The sequence below is a fragment of the Sinocyclocheilus rhinocerous genome, unplaced genomic scaffold, assembly GCF_001515625.1.
Source record: "Sinocyclocheilus rhinocerous isolate Xijiao unplaced genomic scaffold, SAMN03320098_v1.1 scaffold1595, whole genome shotgun sequence".
NCBI lineage: Eukaryota > Metazoa > Chordata > Actinopteri > Cypriniformes > Cyprinidae > Sinocyclocheilus > Sinocyclocheilus rhinocerous.
Window position 1 is genome coordinate 5836 of NW_015655715.1, and position 7102 is coordinate 12937.

General features: G+C 38.5%; 1 pseudogene; it reads right to left on the reverse strand.

The window, feature by feature from the left end:
- Positions 1-5509: 5509 nt before the first annotated feature.
- LOC107718893 (C-C chemokine receptor type 7-like) lies at positions 5510-6790 on the reverse strand (annotated as a pseudogene).
- Between the last annotated feature and the right edge of the window lie 312 nt (positions 6791-7102).

Sequence of the window (7102 nt, forward strand, 5' to 3'; positions counted from 1 at the left end):
TATCTCTTTGGTTTTGAGACTTTAGTCTTTGCAACTTCAGGGATCTTATCTATGCACAATCAGCTTGTAACACTCCAAAGAGAAAGGAAAAATTGAAATCGCATCATAAGACCCATTTAATATCATACAATATATGCATATATGTGTTTTTTTCCGTTACAATGTGACTTTAAGCTGTTACACATCAATATCGCCGCTTTTCCCCACAAATATTTACATTAACCCCTGTCGACTACTTTTTTCCGCTTTATATCTCAACTAACGACACCATTGCTTGTTTTATAGCCAACCTACTTCTGTATTAAAATAAAAATAATAAAAATACTCTGCTGGGAGGCTCTTCCCTGATAGCACACGTACATCATGGAAACGTCTATTTGACGTCTGCATTTACATCTGCAAGACGTTTTTTTTTTTAGTGTTTGCTCATCTGCACGTCTACAGACAATTTCCTATCAGATGTCAAATAGACGTTTAGAAGATGTCTTTAAGATGTTTAAGAATGTATGTTGCAACTTTACAGATCTTCTTTATGCACCAAGAGCTTGTAACACTCCAAAGAGAAAGGAAAAATTGAAATCGCATCATAAGACCCATTTAATATCATACAATATATGCATATATGTGTTTTTTTCCGTTACAATGTGACTTTAAGCTGTTACACATCAATATCGCCGCTTTTCCCCACAAATATTTACATTAACCCCTGTCGACTACTTTTTTCCGCTTTATATCTCAACTAACGACACCATTGCTTGTTTTATAGCCAACCTACTTCTGTATTAAAATAAAAATAATAAAAATACTCTGCTGGGAGGCTCTTCCCTGATAGCACACGTACATCATGGAAACGTCTATTTGACGTCTGCATTTACATCTGCAAGACGTTTTTTTTTTTAGTGTTTGCTCATCTGCACGTCTACAGAACATTTCCTATCAGATGTCAAATAGACGTTTAGAAGATGTCTTTAAGATGTTTTAGAATGTATGTAAAACTGACATCTTAGAGACGTCTATCAGATGTTTGGACACAGCAGATGCCTTCCAGATGAAGCGATCTTTAACAGACATTTTGCAGATGTACGTGTGCTATTTAGCCTCACTTTCTCTGTTTTTCCCAATACTTTTTGGGAAGTTATACATACATTTCAGATATTTGACCTACGAGCTAGTTTTAAAAACCCTGCAGAATCTTCATCCATCCGGTGACGTGGCCACTCGGGAGGTAGCTATTAAAAATGTATACAATCGTATAATTGTTATATAAGACCTGAAACCATTGCATTTTTTTTCTGTTAGCTGTCTATAAATCAGATGATGCCAAAACATATGGCATTGATTCTGTTCTGCAGCACATAACTGACTACATTATGGACTTGGAAGTAAGGGGATTCCTTATTGACACTCCAAAATTTTGTGGTACTGTAAAGATCAGTGTGGCACAAGTTTGTGGTGACAACTTGACTACTCAGAAAGTTTCACTGCTAACCACTGCTGTAGCTGGTGTAAGGTGCACAAAGAAGATATGTGGAGTCAAACTGTGGAAGACCCAGAAATGTTGCGCAATGCTCAAAATTATGCAGAGAACTTTTCATCCAATAACCATTCAGAAACAGAAATCAAATGAAAATGTGTCTTGGATGAGTTGAATTACTTCAGTGTTGTGGACAATGTAGCCCCGGACATCATGCACGACATTCTTGAGGGAATTGGACCCTTTGAAGTCAAGTTGGTCTTGGCTTCCTTAGTGGCTGAAGGGCATGTGAGTTTAGAAACCTTAAACTATAGATTTGACAAGTTTTGATTATGGATTCCCTGATAGTTCCAATAAACCGTAAGAACCCTGACGGGGCAATGAGACAGACTGCTGCTCAAATGTTCTTAAGGTTTTTGCACATCATCATTGGAGACAAAATATCAAAAGGGAACAAAATTTTGGAAACTGTTGCTGCTTCTCCTGTCATGCATGGAGTTAATTTTCTCCCCCTCCATCACAGCAGAGGCCACCTGAAACAGCTCATTGCAGAACACCACACTGTATTCCTGCAGCTTTACCCACATCTACACCTGAAACCCAAACACCACTTTTTGCTCCATTACCAAAGAGTCATTTGGAAGATAAGTCCATTAAAACAATTTTGGACAATGAGATTTGAGGCAAGGCATAATTTCTTTAAACAGCTGACTGAGCCACATAGTTTGCAATTTTAAAAAACATATGCAAAACTATGGCCTTCAGGAATCAGATGATGATGTGCTACCGCTTACTGACAGAAAGTTTTTTCTCCAAAAACAGAGTTTGGACCAAGACACGGTTCATTTCTTGCTGCAATTCAAGAAGAATTTGTGAAGGGTCTTGAAGAACCCCCGATTTGCTGAGGTTTATGTTCCTGGTTGGGTATAGTTAATGACACAGAGTACAGACCAGGCATGACCATCACAATGGAATGCACAGAGGATGGAGTACCCCAATCTGGGTTGATAAAAGCTATCGTAACCACTGGCCTCAATGTTGATGTGAAACGTGTTGTAAAAAAAGGCACACTGTGGGTTTTGACTGCCATTACCTCTCATTCGCAGTGTCCCCTGATGAAGCTCTCGAGGCTGTCTCTGTGAACTCACTGCATGATTTTCAGCCCCTGCATGCAGTGAAATCATATAATGCAGAAGATAACTTGTACTACATTCCCATGCGCTACAGACGTTTTTAAGATGTGGCCGTTTTTTTTGTTTGTTTTTTTCCCTTATCAGTGCATTATTAAATCACATGTTATAAACAGAAACCTTTTGTACATCTAGACATACACACTTGACCATAGGTAATATGTAGATATTAAAATTTTAAGGTTTGTTATTAGATATTTAGAAAGCCAACTCTTGGTGTGGTGTACAAATCAACTGCAAGGCATATGTTAGGTTGGTACAGGAGCTGTATTGTCCAGTTATTTATGATTTTTTTTAATTCAATTTGTTATGTAACATACTGTAAATGGAACTGAAAAACCAAAATGTCTTCTCTTCACATACAGCCAGAAGAATCATCTGACTACAATGCTACTGAATCTGAGGTACGTACCCGTGACACTGACAGTTGTGGAAAATTCAACCTCATACGTATTTCCCTTTCCCTGATCTTTAAAGTCACACATAACATCACCTTTAATAAATCACAGTAAGTTTTGGTTAAAGAAATTGGTCAGAGAATTTTAACATCACTGACGAAGGTCTCTTAAAAATACTTGTAAAATATTTTTTTAGAGACCTTCATCAGTGATGCTGGAATTCTCTGACCAATTTCTTTTAACAAAACTTAATTTATTAAAGTGTATGTTAAAAGTGGGAAATGCTTATTCATTTGTTTAAAACATATCAAGGGAATCCTAGCGTTATGAAGTGATGTATAATGTGTAATTCTAAACTATTGTTTGCTACAATAAGGACATACAACCAATTTTAGAGGGATGCGCACATGGGTCTTCCATTCTCTCATCTTTGGAACAAAATCACAACTTATGTCTTGAAGACAGAAGGAAAATGGTTTGCATTTTGGTGTCCTATTTAACGGAGAAGTTCGGAGAATAGTAAGTGATGTTTTATCCATTGTTCCACCTTACATAAAGTCATTCAATTATAAGCTGTAAATTCAGTTTACTCATAAGTAACCTAATATCTATACAATCCTTCTACTACTAAGTCCATCACCAGACAGAAAAAAGAGCTAGCACTGGCCCTGGTCACACAATTCCCATGCCTTAGAGATTCAGAGGGCAGTGGATATGTGAGTATGCTCAGCAGTTGTCAGAACTACGGTCACCTTCACACTGCAGTAGAAAAAAACACAAAAGAAGATATATTGAAGACATTTTTGGGTAAACTATCCCACGATCTTGGGATCTTGGGACCAGATTATGGTATATTGCAGGGCGATACTGCAATCCAGCAACAGGGTTTTTGAAGGAACGACTCCGCAATATCAGAAAGCGCCTCCACACAGTCACAGTTCAACATCAGGACAGCGATCACAGACCACAAATGAGCGGCGAGCTACTGTGACTGATCGCATGACTTTATTGCCAGGTAAGAAAAATGTAACAGAAGGCGTGGAAACCTTATTTACTTTATTGTTCTTTTTTATATCTCCTTCCAATTCAGACTAACATTTCTTCTGGTGAGAAAATCCTGCTTTTCAGCTCTGTGGTTTCATGCCTAGTTGGAATATTTTACCTGTATATTATGCACCTGTTTAGAGATTATTAGACACTCTTGGAGATGTTGCTTTAAAAACTCGGCCCTCTTACCAGGAGGCAAAACAAGCATTTGTTGATTTGCAGCCTGTAGGTACATCATTTATGACAACACATTTTGGTTATTATTTGATCCATGTGTGCATATTTACCATTTCAAAATTCTGTTTAAAGGTTGGAACAAACATCATTCAGTACTTGGAGGAGGAGGAGCAACCAAGACAATTGCCTCATGTCCTACAGCTTAGGGATAAAGTCAATTGCTCTCAAGCCTTCGTAATTGTGGGAGGAGTGGCACTAGAGCAAGACAGCCTTTTAAAAGCTGTGGATACGTGCTTCAAATTATTTTATGTTTTGGACATTGAGTATCCCAAGCCTGCTGCTTCTCTTTGGCCGTTTCTACAACACACAATATATTCTGTGCCAGGAGGTGTTCCATCAACACACTTCAGCAGTTTATAATTGGATAAGCTGTACTAGTTTTTTTTTTTTTTTTGTGCAACCTGTTTCATAGAACATAAAAACATAATTGCAAATAAATTAATTTGTAACAATATATTTGTATATATTTCTGTGCCTGGCAGTGTTCCCTCAACACATTGTCACCTTATAAGGCAATTTACTATAATTACAAAAATAAATTTGCTGGACTGTAACTTTTTTTTTTTATTTAGCTACCTATATCATCAAACCCAAGACAATTGCAAATAAATTAAATTTAAGTTTAAATTTAAGTTGCACCTATGTGGTGAGAAAAGTACTTTTCACTTTACGTTCAAACATATGAAAAGCGCTTTTTTGATGATCTGTTTGACAATTAAGTGATGAAAGTTTCATATATTCCATTATGAAATTAGAAAAAAGTTAATTGATATCATTAGTATTGAATTCAGGTAAAAATAATTTAGATGAATAACACATATTCAACACAAGTGTTTATTTTAATGGTAAAATCTGCACAATTTATTTACAGCTAAATATTTTTTTTATTACAAAATGTAATTCTAACTGACAAATATTTCTGAAATCTGAATTCTGTCCTTTTTTTCGCAATTTTTCATCTAACAGTCTAACATAGTGATCTAAAATACAGAAAATAACATTTCTAAAAAGCGTCAATATGATTACATTTTTTTTTACAGTGTTGATTGTACATAAAGCTAAAAAAAATTAAAAGATAAAAAAAAAGCTTTTGTGTACATGCAGTTCATGTCTCATTTCATTTTTAAATCAATAAGAAATTAATTGCAGATCCTCTGATGTGCAGCTAAATCATTGATGACTTTATAATCAAAGTCATTTTACCAGATTTTTTTTTACCAGCGTTGAAAAAATGAATGTTTCAGCTGTGTTTGCAGCGGGTGTTTTCTTGGCGGACAAGGTAACCTAAGTAGATGTGATGGGTGAAAGTATGGTTGGAGCCGGAGACGATGGTGTAACGGAGCTTCCGTTGTCATGCTGTGGCATTATATGGGACACACATGCGCACACGCACCCCACGTCCGTCAACAGCCTGATCATGTCATTTCGGAATCTGACGCCAACAAGTGCATAGAGCAAAGGGTTCAGGCAGCACCTCACATAAACTAGATTGCGTGTTATGCTTTCCTGACGGTGGAACTTGGTCCAGTCTTCGCAGTGTTTCGGAGTGGGTGTGAATATTTTAATCAGAAGCACCACAGTGTAAGGAAGCTGGAACAGGAGGAAAAGAACCACCAGAAGTGCCATCAGACGCAAAGTCCTCTGTCTACACCAACATTTGCCACCGGCACGGATCAAGACGCATCCGATCGCGCCGTAACACATCACCATCGCCACGCAAGGGATGCAGAATCCTGCGATCTTTGTCATCTGGGCCCACAGCTTCCATTTACTCACTTCATCGCCCCAAACTTTCATATCGCACAAGAGGACGTCTGAACCCATGTCGTTCTCCACGGAGCTGAAGCGCAGGTCTGGCAGGCTCAGGAAAACAGAAGTTACTGCGACTCCAAGCGCAGACAGCGTGCTGTAAAACAGTGTCCCAGAACTCCTCTTCCACACGGCCTTGGTGCGAACCACCACCAAATAGCGACTGACACTAATGCATGACAACAACAGCAGGCCGCTGTAGGTGTTGATGGCGTACATACCGCGGTTTAGCTTGCACAGCACCTCTCCGTACAGCCAGCTGCCATTCAGCGTCTCTCCCATCTGTAACGGAAGAGTCAGCAGAAACAGCATGTCGGACAGAGCCAGGTAGAACAGGAAGACGTCGGTCATGCAGCGTAGACGTACACGGCGGTACCGCATGAAGGTGACAATGACCAGCCCGTTTCCTATTACGCCTAAGAAGAAGACAATGAGGAAACCATGGTCTGGACAGCAGTAATGGTCAGCTCCTGTTCTTTGCTGGCTACACACAGCTCAGCAACGTCAGTGACATTGACCTCAGTGACAGAATCGATATCAGTGTAATTGAACTCATAATCGTAAGTTAAGCCTAAAAGTGGTGTTAAATCTTCTGTAGTTGAATCAAAGCTCTCCATACCTGTAAAACATGGCATAGTTTTGTTAAAGCTTTTGGAGCAAGGGTGCCGCCATCTTGCGTCACAGTGTAAGTTTGCTCTGTTGGCCAGTTAGGTAATATTAGCATTTCTTTAGTTTTTGAATTGTTTTGAAATGGAGGAAAATGATATTGAAATCATCCATGTAATGGTAGTACTGCTCTGTCCCCTTGGCGTATCGGCTCAAATGCATAAGCAATTGGACTTATTATGGGCTCAACAGTCCTTTCAAGTTTGTCTTCCTCCATTTAAACAAGTGTGTGTTCAAAAAATAAAGAAATGCTTATATTAATTTACTGGCCAACGGAGCAA